The following is an 18,078-nucleotide window of genomic DNA, read 5'->3' on the forward strand; positions in this document are numbered from 1 at the left end:
GCGTCCAACTTCCAGTATACAAAAAAGGAAGAAAGAGGAGCCAAGAATGAAAATCTCTCTCTAGAGCTGGACTGATGTGGGACTTTGCTGTGGTGTCCCGTGGAAGTCTTTCTATTTTTTTGATAATGGCCAATCGCTGCCATGCCTACTGTGTTAAAGCATCAAGAGATGCTGTCAATTAAAAACTTGCCCTGATGCTGGGGAAATGGATTCCCTGAATTGTATCAGTAGGAATATGGGCCTTTCTTTCCAGTGCAGGTTTCCTCTGAGTTTAATCAGACAGCCCTGGAGCTGCTCTTTTCCTGACTTTACCTCTAAGCCTGGGCTGCAGAACACAATCCCACTTAACTCGAGAGCAGAATCTGAATTCAGTGAGCTCTAGGTGAAAGCTGGAATACTTCCACTACAAAATAGGCTATTCCAAGAGCAGCTGCATTCTGACTTTGGTCCTCAGTCTTTGCCTTAGTTATCTTTACAGTGGAGATAATAAAAATTGCCTGCAACCCAGCTTGTAGCAGAGAAATAAGGAACAGTTTCCAGAGCCAGATTGAAGGCAGCTGTAGAACACAGGCTGTATTTTTGGTGCTAGTGTATTTGTGTGGAGTTTAGGAATTAGGGCCCGAGTGGGACTAAAAAAGGCAGGTGAACACACTTGCTGTGCTTTCTCTTCAGAGATGTTCCAGGGAAACTTGCCCAGGGGTCTCAAGGGAAGAGGCTGGTACTGGGGTGCTGGCAGCAGGAGTGGCAGTGGCGAGTGTGCAGCTTTTCTGCCGTCCATTCCAAGCACAGGAGGGACTGTGGGGAATGATTTCAAAGCCACCACTATGGAGATTAAGGGGATGAGAATGTAAATCTCAAGTAAAAAGGTAATTGAATGTAATAGCAAACACTGCTCGGTCTATGTTAATTTTAGCTCTTCCCCTGGATACAAGGCGCTGTATTAGTGTTTTATTACCATTTTGTTTGCACTAATAAAATAGTAAAATTTATTTCAAGGAAGTTGAAGGATGGTTTTACAATGCAAATTTGAAGAAATTGGACTTTTCATTTACACCACTGCTATTTTAAACCCTGAAGGGTGTAAATTAGCCTTCTGTGCCTGGGTGAAATCCACTGCTTCCACAAGCAGGGGGAGGATTTGGTGTGGGGGAGAAGAGAACAAAACCAAATCATCTGAATATTTCAGAGAGACAGAGATATCTGATGAGGAGAGAGAGAAAAAAATCTGACTGCCTGTGCCCATTGAGTGGAAGGGCTGGAGCAGAGTGGGAAGAGCTGATGAGAAGCTGGTTTATGCTGGTGAGCAGCTTCAGCTGCCATAAGCATCACGAAAGGGCAGAACAGGGCACGGAGGCAGTGGACACGGCGTGCCCTGCCCTGTGCCGGCCATGTGGCTCCTCCGGTGGAGGCGGTGCAGCTGCTGGGCTCATCTGATTACCAGGTACTGTCAAGGACAGACGGTTCCTAGAAGTGTGAAGGCCTAGGGCAGGTTTTGCATTCTGGCCCAGGAGACCCACACTTCCCATGGTGCCTGTACCTCTCTCTCGCGTGGCTGTCTTCGTCTCCCTGTCGCAGCCAGCCCATCTGGCTGCCAGGCCCTGCCTGGCTTTGCTTCCCCACCGAGCCGCAGTGCTGCGAGAGAAGGTGCCTGCAGCCCGAGGCACTGGTTCGCTGACCTCCTCCTTCACCCAGAACTCCTCTGGGGCATGAAATGGAAAGGGATGGGCTGATTATCTGGTCCCTTTCACCTTTGTAAAGTTGTTTATAACAGTGCTGTTCTCATCATACTTTTGCCAGCTCTTGGCCTTGACATAAATGGATGCTATAAAGGCTGAGCCACACAAAATCAGGTCCAAAGAGCCTTGTTTGGTTCCAAAGGTCCTGCACTGAGCTGACCATATATCTCCTGGAGGGGGGGTGTCTCAGGGTGTAGAAGCATCCAAACACAGCAGCTTTCTTAGACTTACGCTGAGTTTCTGCAACAGGTCTGAAAATCTCACGGAGTAACTTTGAGGCCTTCATTCTTCTTGTGCAAAGGAAGATGTGGAACGGAAGTTGTAACATACCTATTTTCAAATACCATAGGTTCCATTCCCCTGCTGGGGAAGGCTTTGAGTTACTATTTTATAGTCATGTTCACCTTGCATATACCTCAGTCTTCACACAATACTAGCGTTGCAGGGAGCCATGCTGAGTTTCTCCTGTATGGGAGAACTAAGATATTTTTTCTTAATCTTGAGTGGAATTGTACATTTGTTCATTGTCCTGAGATGGTTGTATGAAACAACTCTATGTATTGTATTATGTACGTCTCCAACTCACATCAGGCTTTTTACAGTGACAGAGGTACTGATTTGGGTATGAAGCCCTCAGAGAACCCTTTTCCCTCTGCTGTCCAGCAGACTGATGGGCACTCAAACACTGCTTGTTCCTAGGCAGTTTCTCTCCAGCGCTGTTAGTGATTTTGCAGCTAGCCCAGTCACACTGCTGTGGGCTGCTGCATCTGCAGGATGGAATTGCTCAGGTACCAGTTTGGTCTAGCTGTTGCCCTGCATTCTTGGCCAAGTGGTACTGAGTGAACTGGAGAAGAAAAACCTGCTCCAGTGATCTGATTTTGCAGAGAGGTAGATCTCCCAGCCCTCCGTTGGACTATGAATATCGTCTGTTAATTTTATCCTCAGGAGGCCTTTCAGGAGAGAAGCCACTGTTTACCCCATGCGATGGCTGGATAGGGCTTGACTTGTTACTATTTATGGTCTGGATAGCAGCAAATCTACTGGGAAAGTTGAGGCCAGGCTCCAGGTCCTTTGTCTGTTCGACTGTGCCACTTCTTCTAGTGTCTGGGCATTAAAGAAAGCTTTTCAAAAGTTTAACCCTCTTGCAAGTTCAGCTCATAGCACCGTCACCAGACATGGGTGGTATCAGGCAGCCCTCCTAAACTCCCTGCCCTGCTTCTTTGGTGGGTGTAGCAGAGGCTGAGCCAAGACTGAGGGCGTTACCAAAGAAAGCAAAGACTTATTTTTGGCATTGAAATGGTTTCCTATTCCAGGCGAGTCTGGGGAGCAGCTTGGTTGTGTACCCAAGGATTTAAACAGTGCATTAAGCAGAGGGGTTACACTCCGGGTGGATTTCAATCAAAAACTATAATTACATCAAATAGCAAACGGAAATGGAAAAAGGGGATTACTGACTCGACCCTGAGTGCTGTTGGCTGCTGAACCTGCTCCATTATTTACACCCCCTCTATTGCCTGAGGTGGGGTGTGTATGTGTGTAGGCAGTAAGGCCCCTCCTCCTTTTTACATTTCCTTCATGCATCTGATGAAGTCAGAGTCCCTGTGCTGGTATCAGTGCTTGGAGGAAGATTGGAATTTGCATGATTTGGATTTGGGACTTTGCAGGGCAGGTTTGATCTCCCTGGGCAACTCTTCCTGGCTCCAGGCAGGAAGAACTGCTCAGCTCAGGCAGTCGTGGGAACCCCCAGGCCTACAAGCTTTCTCTCTTTTGCTGTTTTGCTATCAGACGAGTGTTTTGGACTCATAGCTGCTCATCCTTAAGAAAACTGGAAAGCTCCAGACCGCGAACAGGAAGTTCTTTCTCACCTAGAGAGCTATGTTTAAAACTGCCTTTGAGATAGTAGAATCATTCTGTGCCTGCGTTCAGACTCTGAAAGAGTCTGTCTTGTTTGGTATGACCAAGCCAGTACTACCTAGCTGGAGAATTTACCACACACCTGCACTCATAGTTCAGGCTCCCAGGTTTGCTCTCTGGTTCGAGCTGCTTCCTGCAGCAGTACTTCAAAATAATTGTGGATTCCAGTTTGTCACCTCTGCTTCTGGCACCGCTGTCACCTGCCTTCTGGTCTTTGTCTGCCTCCTTTCATTTGTCCTGTCCTCCTAGTTCCTCCCTGTGTCTCCCTTCCTTCTTGTCATCGACAAGAAGGTTGTGTTTGTCCACGTCTGTTTGACACCTGAGTTTGGGAGGATGTGTAGTGAGTGTGCTGAGATGGCTGGAACTGTGCACCAGACAGGAAGGATAAGGAATGCAATCCCCCGCTGCCTTCCCAAGTCTTCTTTCTCAGGTGGTTTTCCAGATGTCTAATCCCAGGTTTCGTAGCCCAGCCCAGCTCCTGTTTGATGGTATCTCTTCTTCTCTGCTCATTTTAAATGGGTGAGATTTTGTGCTGAAATGAAGTCTTCATTTACACTACAGAAGAACCTTGCTTGGTGCTGTGCTGCTACAGCATCTGCTACACCTTTGCCAGATGTGTAGCCCCTTTTTCATCTGTGGCACATTCAGAGCTGGAGGATGTAATGTGGCATGCAGAAGAGAAACCCCAGTACATTCATGGTTGATTTACACATGGCTTGAGAAGAGAGGATGAGGTTGAAAGAGAGGAGCAGCATGTCGAGATTCAGGCACCCATTGTGGAGAGGTGTTTAACACTTAGAGCTCTAGCTGAAGGCTCCCCAAGCCGCAGGTACTGAGACGTTCAGAAGACTCAGGTCTGTGCGTTTTATATGGCAAATGTTATGAGCATTTCAAGTTGCTGTAACATCCTCTGTTTCTCCTGCCTGCATGAGCTCTCCTGAGCTCTCCTGTTCCAACCCCAGCGGTGCTGCTGGTTTGGAGGGGCTGGCAGCGGCGCCCAGGGAGGCTGTTGTACCCCCACAGAGCAGAACTCCTGGCAGCAGGCATCTCACCTCGGGGAAGCGATCTTCATGGCTTACTAGTTTTATCAGCAGTCCATCCTTTTCACAGAGAAGGAAGAGAGGAGAGAAATTCCATCTGGCTCTGCTGATTCAGTGGAGTAAAGAGGTGGAATTCATTAGGAAAAAATTGTTTACGGCACAGCTTTAGCCAGAGGATCTTCCATTTTAATGTCCTGCCTTTTTATGATAGATTGTGTGAAAGACAAAGCAAGCACTAGGGGCTGCTTGGTGGTTTTGTTTTTATGTTTTCATTAAAGTTTAATTGCATGACTTGTGTGATGTAACTTCTGGAAATGCCTGTTGCAGTTGGTGGCAAAATGATTTTTGATTTGTCATGTTTGAATCAGGTGCAGGAGTGTTAAAGCTCAAAGAGGTATTCAGACATGCATGTGGAGAGAAAATATATTTATCTATAGGATAGCTTTTGATTAATGAAAGAAAGGAACTGAAACTGCTGTGAGGGAAGAATCTCCTTTATTTGAAAGCTCTTCTGCTCCATCACTAGAACAGAGAGTAAGGGTCTTTAAAATTAGTATAACTATAATTTATATCCACCATAAGGATGCTCTTTGCCTCCTGATCAGTAATGGAGCCTTAAATATAAATGGATCCTTATCTTGCAAACACTCAAATATTTTCTTTACTCACATGAGGTGTCAAAGGAAAGATTTCTATAAGGAAAATGGGGCATTTGCATAAGTACCCACAGCATCAAACAACAGAGAATTTGTATTGCATAAACAACAACAACCACATTAAAATCATCCTACTTTAATAGTTTAGAAAAAAATATAACAAAAACACTGAAACTGTAATAGATGTTGCTCTGTGTATCAGTATCGATTTCATAATTTGTGTTGCCTTAATCTTGGGTGGGTGAAGATTAAGAATCTCCACGTAGAGTTATGTGTGTGCAATAAGTGGGAACATCGTAAGCAGCTTTCCTTTGCCTGGAGATGATTTAGGGCAGAGTGTTTTCTCTATAAAATCTGGGGTTTAGAAGAACAAAAGAGGATCTTTATGAATAAAAATCTTGAAAGGGAAATGTCCAATAAACAATGAACGGGAGGAAAAAGCACTCACTTTAAACAAGTTTTCCAAACTTCATGTTGCAGACATGAGAGCAAAGTGACCTCCACATGCACATGTGAAACACTTTTTTCACACTGTCCAACACATCAATTCCCAAAGGAAATTTGAAGCATAAGTGGTGAAAAGGAGGAGAAGGTAGAAGTTCTGTTTGTGTTCTATAATCTAGAGCCTTTTATGTATAAAACACTTATACATGTTTAATTTGAGGTTTGGTAGTGAAACTGATAGTCTGCACTGAAACAGCTTTTTTGGCTCAGTTCAAATTAATTGGTAACAACCTTATTTTTCTTTGATTTTGTAGAAAATAGGTGGCTCTGTATTAAACCATTACAAGTTTGTATGAGGTGTCTTCCTATACACGTTTTAGAAATCTGTGGTTTTGAAATACTGTTAATCAAGGATGAAAAAAAGAATAGAAGGAAATTCACTCTGTAGAGCATTTGTGAATGAAGGTTAACATGCTCATAAAATGATGATAAAAAAATTAGCAATGGTCACCTTCAGCTTTAAACAGAGCTGAGCTTCATCAAAGTAAAAAGCAGTTCACTCAGACTTGGGGAAAGGAGTCTCACCTAAAACTTTCCCAGCAAATGGTAAGGCTAAACTACTTTTGCCTAGAAAGATGTAGGGCTTTCTTGCATCCCATTGAGTTTCTGCTCAATGGTGAGAACTCATTTTCCCGGAAACTGCACCCAGAACTTACGGCTGCTTCCTGATCCAGGTAAGTACTGGTTACTAAAAAGACATGCACTTTTTTCCTCCACTTATCATCCCTGAAAAATTCTCTCTATGTTAATTTCTTCTTAGTTGCTCTATTTTTTTAAACTTTTTTTTTTTCAGATTTTGTAACTGTACATACTTTGTACATTTCTTTTGTCTGTAAGTGGTTTGTTCTGGTCTGTAAATGACTGTCCAGCTCATACAGCAGAGCGGGCAGGTCTAGAGCTGGACTCTGTGCTACTTCACGGGGCATCTGAACTCATGGGTCTGTGTGTTGGGGTGGTACATTCAAACTGTCTTGCTATTTCAGGAGGCAGAAAATGTTTTTTTTTTCTTGCTGGTCATTCTTTCACTGAGTCTTTCTCTGAACCAAATAGTAACCGAAGCTGGTCTTGGATTGATCCCCTGCTAAGCAGCTTCCCTGTTGTAGGGTGTCATCTTTAACAAAAAATTATAAATCAACCCCCCTCACAAAACACTAGTCATTAAGTGGAAATAGCACTTTCCCCTTAGACTGAGAAGTTTATTTAGCAAAGAAGGGGATAACCCAGTGGTTAGAGTATAGACAGAAATCTTGTAGCTTTGACTAAATTGCTGTTTGTTTGGTCTGGTCACTTTAACTCCTTGTTTTCCCACCTTCAGTGTGGAGCAAAGAATTCCCTGTGGCATGCCATGCAGTAAAGCTGGAATTTTGACTGGGCAACAAATACATCTGCATATATGGGGATTTTGTGTCAGAAATTTGAGGATGTCTCCGAGTTCCCATGCACTTGCTCTTTTTTTTTTTTCAATGAAACAGCTCTGGCTTTTAGAACTAGCAAAAGCAATTAGTTCAGTCCAGGGACCAAAAGGTGGAAACATGTCATTTTAAAAAATGGATTTGGTTGTGGGGATCTCTGGGGCTTTGTATTAGGCTGGAATATCACTGCTGCAAGCGATGTCTGTAGGCACTGGGTTTGTTCTGTGCTCTGAGAACACCAGGGCTGGCTCAGCCCTGGGCTCCTTGTGCCATGGGTCTGGCAGCAGAAAGCTCTGCTGCACATCACTTGAGCACAGGCATATGGGTGAAATGGACCTATAATGCATAATTGTAACAAGTAACTAGAATCCTGCCTATGCACTTCCAAAATTGGCTGGGTTAATAAAACGTGCTGATTGCTCCCTGAGGATATCAAGGGACTGGATGATATTAGTAAGGGTCACCAGTTCAAATCTGGGGCAAGTTAGCAGTGACTGCAACAGCCATGTTACAGCCATGCGTGCTTTTCCGCGAGTTCTCGCAGGCAGGTATCTCTATCACTGCTGTGCTGGCAGCTGGATTAAAAAAGGAGGATGGCTCTGTGTGGTGCTGACACAGGTCTTCAGAGATGGTAGGCAGTGCTTTCCCGGTTCTGCTTGGGATTTCAGTCTCCTTTCCAGTGTAAGTTTAAAGCATGGAGCTGCTTATCCATGTTCTCTGGATTCACAGTCCTTAAGTATCACATCTTGCAAGTCTGTCACCTCATTTATGTAGTGCAAACAGCAATTAATTTGATTATTGTGTCCTGTTTTTTAAAAAGGATGGTTGATGTCCAAGTTTCCATGAAAAAGGAAAGGTGGGAATATTCAGCTGCTGCTCTTGCTACTGCTGGTTGTGGAGATTCAGTCTGTCCATCCAGGACAGAGGGCATTTATCTATTTTGGGAGTAAATTACCATCACTATACCTGCACAGTGGTGCTACATCATTTTTTAAGTGATGTCTTGAGCAATAACATTGTACAAGATTCCCACCTGCACCTCTGGGTGAGCAGAGGTTTCCTGGAATTGCAGCTTATGCCTCCAGGTTGATGCTGTGCAGGGGTCTAGTCAGGGTGTCAGTATGCTCGTGTGTGTAGGAAATTGGTGGTTTCTGGCCAGGCTCTCTGCAATATCCTGCCCCTTCAAGACACATGGGAAGCCAAACAACATGACATGCTGAGGAGGAGGGCAGCCTCTGGCCAGGCGCTTGTATTTTTGCTGCCTTAGCTGCTGTTATAAATTCCTCACTCTGGCCTTTCGCTTCTGATATTTTTCCCTTGGCCAAATCAAAGACGGTTTTGTTACCTCCGGCTCCCTGCAGATGTGGCAGCTTCAGGCAATGAAATATGCTCCAGCCTTTAAAGGGAGGACAGGGAACCTGCTGCTGGGAATCTGAGATGGAGAAGGGTTCCGGGAACACGACCAAGGCTTTTGCCTTCGTTCAGCCCTGGCTGCATCCATGTGCAAGTGCAAAACCAACAAGCCTGCTAGCTGTGTGCCGGGAGGATAGATCAAGGTGCTCTGGAGTGCTGTAGGGTTTACAGTGTGGATTGAAAAACACACAGCAGCGTGTGTAGGTGGCACTGAGACATGATTGCCTCTCTTTGCCACTCCCCACTTGGGCAAGCAAGGTCAGCATGGCTCCTAAATAAATACATTCTGTAATGAAATAGATGGATTTGGGATTAGTTGTAGTATTTGTGCCCAAAAGGAAAAAAGGCAAGTAGCTGGGTTTGTTTGAGCTTCCCCTGGACCCAGATATGGAGGAGTACAGTCCTAGTGACTGGACATGGATTTTTCTGGTAGATATGAGAATGTGTTTTAGGTTCCTGCAATGTTTCTCTTCTTGTTTTTCCAGTGGTGCTCAACAAGGTTGGGATTTCAGATTCTTGTTTTCAAACCATTCAAAATCTTGAATGTATCCGTAGGACTGAGACCCAGGTGATAGTGCGTAGGAGGACAAGAGATGAGTGTTTTGCTGGAGTGATGCTGTGGAGTATGCTCCTGTGCTTGCTAATGCTCAGTGTCTGGAACTGGACAGTACTGAGCTTACCATGATCCCTCCTTTGCAACTGTGGCTGCTCATGAAACAGGGAGTGCTCTTTGGTCTTTACTGTCAGTGAAGGGCTGCAGTGCAGCACAGCAGGCTCTTGACTCACACAGTTCCTGGGGGAATCCCTCTTCTTTCCCCATTAGTGACTGCCCTCATGTTTGGGAAAAGAGGAGCATAAAGTGCCCTTTTGATTGAGAGACACTGTCAGGGATTATGGAATTACTATGAAGGGTTTAAGTAATTTTTCATATCTGGCTACATGATCATCACATCCCCATGGACCTGGTAGAGGGTCATAGGACTTATTTGAGAGCTGAGAATATGAGGGATGGTCTGGAGGCTCCCTGGGGCCGTGGGGTCAGGGCCCTTTGCAATCTGTACATATTCAACTGCAAATCCAGCAGCAGCTGTTTGAAGTTGGAGGAAAGGGTGGAAGTTTATCCTGGAGGGCCTGCCCCTGTCAGCAGCCTTGGGTGCATGGAGGGGGGAATGTGGCCAGCGAGCAGGTGAATGCACACAGAAATGATGCTGGAAGCCAAGGCTAGTCCTGCTGATGTGGCCCTTTCTCCTGCAGCGGATCATAAAATATGGCTCAAATTTTCATTACGGCCTCTATTGATTATCTTTTGGGACAGATGAATTATAGGGAACATTAAATTAGAAAAAAAAAAAAAAAGGGAAATATTTGAATGAGTTTGGGAGGTCGATGCCAGAAGGGCTGACGCACCAAGCCTTACCGACATTCTCCTGCTTTGTGGATCTTCTGGGCCCTTCCCATGGTCCCCCTTGGGGGAATCTGCCCAGGGAGCTCCCCTTGTTCCTTTCTGGTGCCCTTGGGGAGCAGCAGATTCTGCAGTGGCCGTGAGCTAGGCCAAGGGACAGCTCAGAGGTACAGACAGTGGTTGGAAGACGTAGGTACTCTTCCAGAGTCCTGCCCCATGCCACAAGTTCTGCCTTCTCTGGGAGGTCACCCCAAGGACCTTCCACTTAGACAGTAATCACAACTGTCTGTCTGGCACCTACTTTGGGATTCTTGAACAAAAGGGGAGAATGAGGGGCTGGAAAATGGCCAGGGAATGAATGGGGAAAAGCCAGGTCATTGCATTTGATGACACTTTTGGATCTGGTGTAGATATATGTGTGGAGGCCAACAGTGAATCATAAAAGTAGTGATGGGCTTTGCAAGGTTTCCCTCCTTCCCTGCACCAAAGGAAAGGTCATTGCCCTCATCTCTCCTGTGCTGAGGGGTTAGTACTTCTCTCTGCAGGGTTCATGGAGCACGGGAACTAATTCTTGTTGGAGTTTGTGGTCAGGGACCTTTGGCTTCATGTAAGAGAAGTGTCAGGATTGAATCATCCCACTGTTAGTGTGGCACACTGAAGTCAAACCAGCCAAAGAAACTTCTGGCTTCTCACCTGGCTCTGGCCAGTTCTGATTTTGAGGATGATCCTTGAATTTTGTTCCAGTGGACTTTTGCGCCCATTCAGTTTTTTCCAAGTTGGTCACACAATGCTCTGCCCAGGAGTTGGCTTGGTAAGGTTTTGTCCTGTGCTCACTTCCCTGCCTGTATTCCACGAGAGTGTTTGAAGTCCTGCCATCAGCACGCTTTCAGCAGCTGGCAGTGGGGAATAATGGATGTTACCCCTTTGAAAAGAACCACAGTTAAGAGCACTCTTCTGTTTCCCAGTGGTAGCAGGAGAGTTCTGGAGCAGACACACAGGAGCTGGGTGGCTGTAAAATCTCTTCTCTGTGCTTTGTTCCTGGATTGTTTTCTGTCAGTCAGGCCAGCAGCCAGTGCTCCTGAGGAATTCTCTGTTTTCTTTTCTAAGACTGAGAAGAATGCAGCCAGGGTCCCTCTCCAGCCACCCACAAGACAAACATCCCCCTCCCAAATGCTCATCTCTGTCTGGACACAGGGTCCTGTGAGGCACAGTCCTCATACCCCACTGCTGCAGAGAAATGTGGGGGGACACCCCTTGTCCCCTCACCATCCCCTGCCTGCCGCCACCACCGGCTGCTCTGCTGCAGGTCAGATCGAGCACCTAAAGCACGATCTCTGCTTTCGGGATATTTTCTTGTGCTGCAAGGGTGCCTTTTTTTCACCTGTGCCTGCAGATTCCCAGTTACCTGGTCACACAGCCGTTTGGGTGAGTTTTGCCAATGCACTCTGCCTGTGCTGCTGGGCAGCACTGCCTCTGCCAGAGCCCCTACGACCTGGAGGTGCACAGGTGCTCGGGGTCTGCCTGGAACACCTTGTGCATTCATTGGTGTGTCTGTGTGACCTGTGAGATAAGCCAGCTGTGCTAAGGTGGGAATATTCCCCCTTGCTTGGGGGAGATTGTGGTGCTAGTGAACGGGACCACTGTTCTGAGTGCTGAATGCTCAGCTGCGTCTGTGTGTTTCACTTCCTTGAAGATCCTTGCTGATTTCACAAGACATCCACCAAGCTTTGGCTTCACCTGGGCAAATGCAAAAGGTGGTGGTTTCCATGGCTCCACGGCCTCACTCGGGCGGCACACCCTTTTTGTGTAAGCTGGCTCCCTGGAGTCGATTGTTTTTTGGCAAACAGCTTCATAAACTCCTCCAACAATTAAACTGGAAAGAAAAAAATAACCAAACCAAACACAACAAAACCCATGTATTACGGCGTGAGACTGCAAACAGGTTGAAGCAATTCCCCCACCAGCTCTATCCCCACCAGCTCTGTCCCCTCAAGCCCCCGGAGCCAGGCAGGGGAGCAGCCCCAGCTGCACTTGTTGGACTTCGTTTGGGAGGTGCCTGGGCTGCCCCAACTCACCAAGCTGCAGTGAGCTAACAAACATGAAGGAAAAGGTCATGTTATTCACTTTTATTTTTTTCAAAGCTGCAAACATCCCTCTCTCTCTCTCTGGGAGGGGAGGCTGCACAGATGCCAGCTCAGATTAATTTAAATATTTACCAATCCCTTTTTTTTTTTTTTTTAATTGTGTGTTTGTGTTCTGTTTGTGTCCCATAAAATACCTGGTGTTTTGGGCGTACCCCGTTTGCAGGGTGCATGAGATCACACTGAAAAAATGCAGTGAAAAACATTTTCATGCCACGACACATCAAATAGGATTTTGAATTAAGATTAAGATTTTTTTCCCTCTCTTTTTATCTCTGAAGTTTGGGTGAAAGGGTCTTCTTTTTCTGTTTCTCTTTAAAATTCTTTCACTTAACTGGGAAGAAAAAATGTCATGGAAATCCTTTAAAAGTTACTTTTGCTTTATCTTGCCATGTCAAACATCAAAGGCAGCTGTTGGTGCTGGTCAGAGCCCCCATTAGTGTGTGTTTCTGTGCTGTTTGCTGGATGGTGGTGTGTTCCAGCAGGTAGGCAGTGAGCAGGGAAGAAATCCAGAGTCTGGAAGCCAGAGCCAGCTCTGAACTCCTGCGTGTGCGACAGTGGCTCCGCTCCTTTCCCTGCCTGTCGTTCCTGTCTGTCAGACTTGCTTTGTGTGCTGTCTTTGCTGTTTGTGCAACCCTGGCACAGGAGTCTCGTCTTGCTCAGAGCCTGGGCTTCTGCTGTGACGCTCCCAGGTGAGTTTCCCACTGAGCTTTTCAGAGCAGTGACCCTTTGGTGGGTGTCCCAGCACCCCGGGCACAGATGCTCGTGGGTTTGTGTGCCCCAAGGGCTGAGCATGGCCCAGGACTCAATCTGGGCTCTGGCATCTTGTCCTCTTTGGTATGGGATTTTCTGTATGCTTTTTGGCCATGGAGACTTAGTGGTCCCCTGGGAGGGAAATTTTCTCTGTGGATTCAAGTAATGAAAGCGCTACTGGCGTTCGCCCACCTCCTTTTAATTGCTTTCCATATCCATTGGGTCATAATCTGATCCCATCTACATCTGGGAAAGTACAGAGCTGTTCTGTGGAAAAATGGAGCATCTCCAAACAGAATAGTACTGCTGGGATCAGGATCCAGCCACTCCTCTCCAGTGAGCCAGGCTGAGCTTGGCCCAAAGCACGAGTTTTCTGCAGGGGCTTTTGGTTTTACTGGACCTGTAAAGGATCCCAGCTCAAGCCTCCCCACTATGAACAACAGGTCTGGAACCTCTGGGTCATGAGAGCCTTGGGGCAAGGGGGCAGAGGCAGTGATGCCCCTGCAAGCTCATGGAGCACTGGCAAGGTGGCCCACGAGCCAGGTGTCAGTGCTGCGACGCTGGGCACAGCTGCTCTGTTAAAAGCCTCAAGGCTGTCACTGGGGGCAGGGCAGGATATTTGTATGTGTATTTCTGTGCAAGGGGGGATTGGCACTGCTGGAATGTGAATCCTGTATTCCTGCTCTGTTGTGCGGAAGGGAAAAAAGAAGGGGAGGAATCAGATTGGACGTGTAGGGAGGGCAGCAGTTGGCTTGCCTGAGCCATTAGCCAGAGTTTGAAATTGGATCTGTTACTTTTGAGGAATGTAGGGCAGTGGAGGAGAGATGTTGTGTGAATGTCAGCTCTTGCCTCAGTGTCCTAGGAAAATGTCAGAGCACAGGATGGCAAGGAGCAGTACTTAGCCCACAGCTTCAACTCCACTACTGCAGTCTTTGATCACTTATTACTTTGCTATTCCTTCTGCTTCTTGCTGTAATTGTTACAAAATCTCTGTGCTTTGGGAGGGGTCCAGGACTCCAGGGCCCAATTGCATCTGCCCTGATTCAGAAAGTGGGTCATGCTGCTTGGTCTGGGAAGAAGATACTCATCTTGCTTAGCATGATATTTATTAGGAGATAGAGAAGGGAATGCAACCACGCTGTTGCCTAGAAAATTGCTGTGGGGGGATAGCAAAGGACTTGTGAGGGCAGAGCATGTAAAGTTCTTGCGCATCCAGTGCCTGCTGAAGCCTTGCTGTGTTCCCTGTGCCTGTATTGCCTGCTTCCCTCAGCTGGGACGTGGTGAGGATGGCAGGACAACGGTGGAACTGGGAGAGGAAGGGATTCGTAGCTGCTCATTCAGCAGCTGCCAGGCAGCGATGGGCTCTTTACATTTCTTGGACTAGAGACTGGTGAGAGTAGAGAGAGGGGAAGACAGTATTTAATTTCTTCATAAAGACGTGCTGTTTCACAGTCAACCTAAACTGTTAGGGTTTGCTGCTAGACAAGCGACCAGCACCCTCTCCAAAGACTTAGCAAGGTATGACAAAGTGGCCAGTAAAGGCAAAAACTCTCCTGCAAAAAGCAAGTAGAAAGCCCTGATCAGAAATCCCGAGTAATTTACTCTGTGCTGTATCTATCTTTAATTAAGCAGCAGAGAGATGGAAACTCAGTACACAAAGCAGATGATAATGGGTCCAGCATTGTTGCAGCAGGGTCTCACAGCAGGGACTGCCTGGCTTGGGGCAGGGAGGGTGGAGGGGTAGAGGGGAGGTAGGAAAGCACAGCTGATCCTGCCAGGCTGGCTGGGCCTGTGCTGCTGCTTGCTGTGAAATCACCCTCAGGATTATCCAAAGGAAGAATTGGCAACTCGAGTAACTTGGAGGGCCGGATCCTCAACTCATTTAAATTGGCATGACTTCACTAAAGCCACCAAAACTGTACTGATTTTACACCAGGTGAGCATCTGGTGCAGAATCTGCTGAAAGAATAAGACAAAGAGGGCACAAAACAGAGGTTAGGTAGAGCCCATTTATAAGCCTGGGGACTCTTGGGCTGTACTGAGTGGAGGGTGTGTCAGCACATCATTTCCAAATGTCTTGGACAGCTTGGAAGGGCTCTGAATTCTTGTGGCCATGGCAAATGCATGGCAAATGCCAAAAGACTGCTCCCTTGGGAGGGAGGTGGACTTGCCTCTTTGTCTGCACTTTGGAGCATGTGTTGTCAGGATCTGGTGAGAGTGTCACCCTGCCAGTGTTTCCTGCTCACTGACACCTGTTGACCTGACAAAGACTGTTGCCCTGTCATGGACCCTAGGCGCATTCTCATGGCTGCTCTAAACCTGGCACGTCTTTTCCTGTACATTCAAAATCACTTGTATCCCATGCAGCATGTAATGCAGCATGTAATGCCACTGACCAAGACTGACCAGCAGCTGTGGCTTCAGCCTCACACTACTGCCACCACAAGTTCTAATTTTGCCAAGCCTGTGAGATGATGGGAGGAAAGTTCTCGCTTCAGCAAAGGACAGGAGCCAGTGTCCATGTCCCAGATCGTGCTCCGTTGGACAGTGTTAAGCACATGTGTGCAGAAATTGTTGGTTCCTGGTGTGGTAGGGCAATTGTTTTCCCAGCTCTGCACCTTGTTCTTGGGTGGGGGTGTTATGGGATGTACACAAGAAGGTATGCTGTCACATGTTTTTAGAGGTTGCTTGCTGAAACACCGGGCTCTTGGGACCTGTTGGGATGCACAGAATTCCCTCCATGCACTCACGTCCGGGGTGGATCTGGATAGAGTTTTAGCAACTCCCACTGAAGCAGCTGAGGGCCGGAAGTGAAGCAGGGATAAAATATCCAGCTGAAACTCCTGTGGGATGTAATTACCTGAGCTGGAAGCTGGCCAGGACAGCAGGCATTGTGCATCATCTGCTGGTGGTATCAGAAGCACCCAGCATTGCAGGAAAGGTGGTCAGGAGCGAGGAGTGATGCTCGTGCGAGGATGGGATCGCTCCCAGGAGCCTCTGTGGGCATTTGGCACAACAGCTTTGGAGCCACTTGGTGTTTGTTTCCATGGCTGCTCTGTGCAGGTGCCATGGTGCCTATTAAATGCTCTTGGGAAGCTACAGCCCATGGAAGGATAGCCTTATCCTTATGCCCATTCAAATGCTCCTACTTTTTGATTTAAAAGAGGAAAGAACTTTGAACAAAAAAATCAAAAAACAAAACAAAAAGCCCACCCCAACAACAAAACAAACAAACAAAACAAACAAAAATTTAAAAACAAAACAAAACACCACCACAAAAAAAAAAAAAAAACCCCACAAAAAAAAAAAAAAAAAGAAAAAAAAAAGCCAAAACCAAAAAAAACCACACAGAAAAAAAGGAAATTGACTTCCCAAAAATTACACTAAGCTAACATTGGAGGTCTGGCACAAATCCATCACAGCCAGGAAACTCAGAATCTCAGAATTAACCAGTGCACTCCCATGGCTGCTAGGAAGGGCTGTAGGACAGGCTGAAGCTTTCAGACATGGGGACTTGGGGATGAAAGTCCTTAACGTGTCTCTGAAGGTGTTTCCGTGCACCTCCATGCATGCCAAAGACCGCCTCCCCCCCTCCAACCCAGCATTAGAGGCAGGGCAGCTTTATTCTTTGGGGAGAGGGTTAACAACAGGCTCCTGATGCTCAGATGTGACAAGTGACACCAGTACCTGAGTAGGGCTCTTTCCCCAGGACTTTTCCCCAGGGCTCTGTGTTGGTGGAGCAGGGATAGAGCAATGCAGCAGGGACCTGCAGGCTGCTGCTGAGGACACTGGGGAATTTACACCCTAGCCCAGGTTACAAGTGAGGACAAAGTTGACTCTTCATTCTCACTTGCACATGACGCAGCATCCCATAAATCAGTGTGAGTGACAGCCTTAGCTCAGCTGAGGTAGAAGGGAAGGGAGGAGAACGGGGTCAGGGCAGGGGGCAGCTCTGGGGCTGTGTGAGCAGCTGGCCCCGAGCCGGTCACAGGAAGAGCCTCCCAGCAGAAACTGCAGCTGGAGTGGCAAGGCAGAGGCAGCCTGAGCTGGCAGAGTGAGATGGAAGGAAACTGGCAAAATACCTGCTGCCTGCTGCTCACCTTGGGCTGATGCTATCAGTGCTGAATGTTTGTGATAGCTCTTTTCACTCATCAGGTTTGGAAAAGCATCGAACGGGCTCCGGTACCTACAGCTGTGGGGGCTGGCACCGAGAGTGTGTCAAAGGGCCAGCCAAGCCTCTGCTGTCCCCAGCTGTCCTGGGTTGCCACCCTGCCTTTGCCATGAATTTTCACAGCTTTGGGGTACTGCAGACAGCAGACCTCATGACAGAGCATTGATAGCATCTCATTTCAGAGGCTAGGGGAGGTCGGGATGTGTTAAGGCTGAAAATATTTACAGGTTCTGAAGTTGAAACACAAACAGGAAAAGCCCTTTAAAAAGTGAGTGTAGTGGATATTCAAAACAGGAATTGCCATGGAAACGCCACAATATTTGCTTAAATTGACACAAAGGTTGCTGGTTGCAGGGTTCTGACTTCTTTGGCTCCATTTTTTTTGGCCAGACACCTATCACAAGTTGATCTCAACAGCCCTCTTTTGTTTTGCTTCTTTTATTATTGTCTGATGGAAATTTAAAAAAAACCACCAACAACAGAACCCTCCAGTCTGCAAATCCCACCTCATAGAAGAGCCTGAAGCTTCTGAGCTTCTGACAAAGGTTGGAGCTAGGACATTTTATAATTTTGGAAGTAAGGTAAAAGTTCTTTTATTTTAATCTGTGCATTTGTTCATTTCCTTCAATGCAGGAGTAGAAGGGAATTGTCTTAACTGTCTAGGGAGAGCAAGGAGAAGGGTGAAACCTGTTGCAAAGGTAGCAGTATAACAACCAAGGAGCACAGGACTTTTGTAGTCCAGCTCTTAAACCAAAATTTGAGAGATTTAGCTGTAGTTCCCAGTTCTGCCTCAGATTTGCCAAGTGAGCTTTGACAAGTCCCTTAATTACTGTGGGCCTCACTAAACTGCAAATAATAATTCTCCTTTGTCTCATCTGGTTGTATGTGTAGCATTTTTGGGCATGAGATTTGACGTGGGGGTGGACAAGGAGTTCT

General features: G+C 46.8%; 1 protein-coding gene across 22 annotated transcripts in view; it reads left to right on the forward strand.

Annotated features, from left to right (window-relative positions):
* CASZ1 (castor zinc finger 1) overlaps nucleotides 1–18,078 on the forward strand; it is a 192,573-nt gene that overhangs the window by 15,859 nt on the left and 158,636 nt on the right. The window contains exon 1 of one of the 22 annotated variants that reach the window (XM_038159645.1): nucleotides 16,298–17,723. The exons of the other annotated variants lie outside the window; for them this stretch is intronic. The gene's annotated coding sequence lies outside the window, so the exon portion shown is untranslated. Of the gene's footprint in view, nucleotides 1–16,297; nucleotides 17,724–18,078 lie in introns of those variants that run through there. 22 annotated transcript variants of the gene reach the window in all.

The sequence above is a fragment of the Motacilla alba genome, chromosome 21 (genome assembly GCF_015832195.1).
Source record: "Motacilla alba alba isolate MOTALB_02 chromosome 21, Motacilla_alba_V1.0_pri, whole genome shotgun sequence".
Lineage (NCBI taxonomy): Eukaryota > Metazoa > Chordata > Aves > Passeriformes > Motacillidae > Motacilla > Motacilla alba.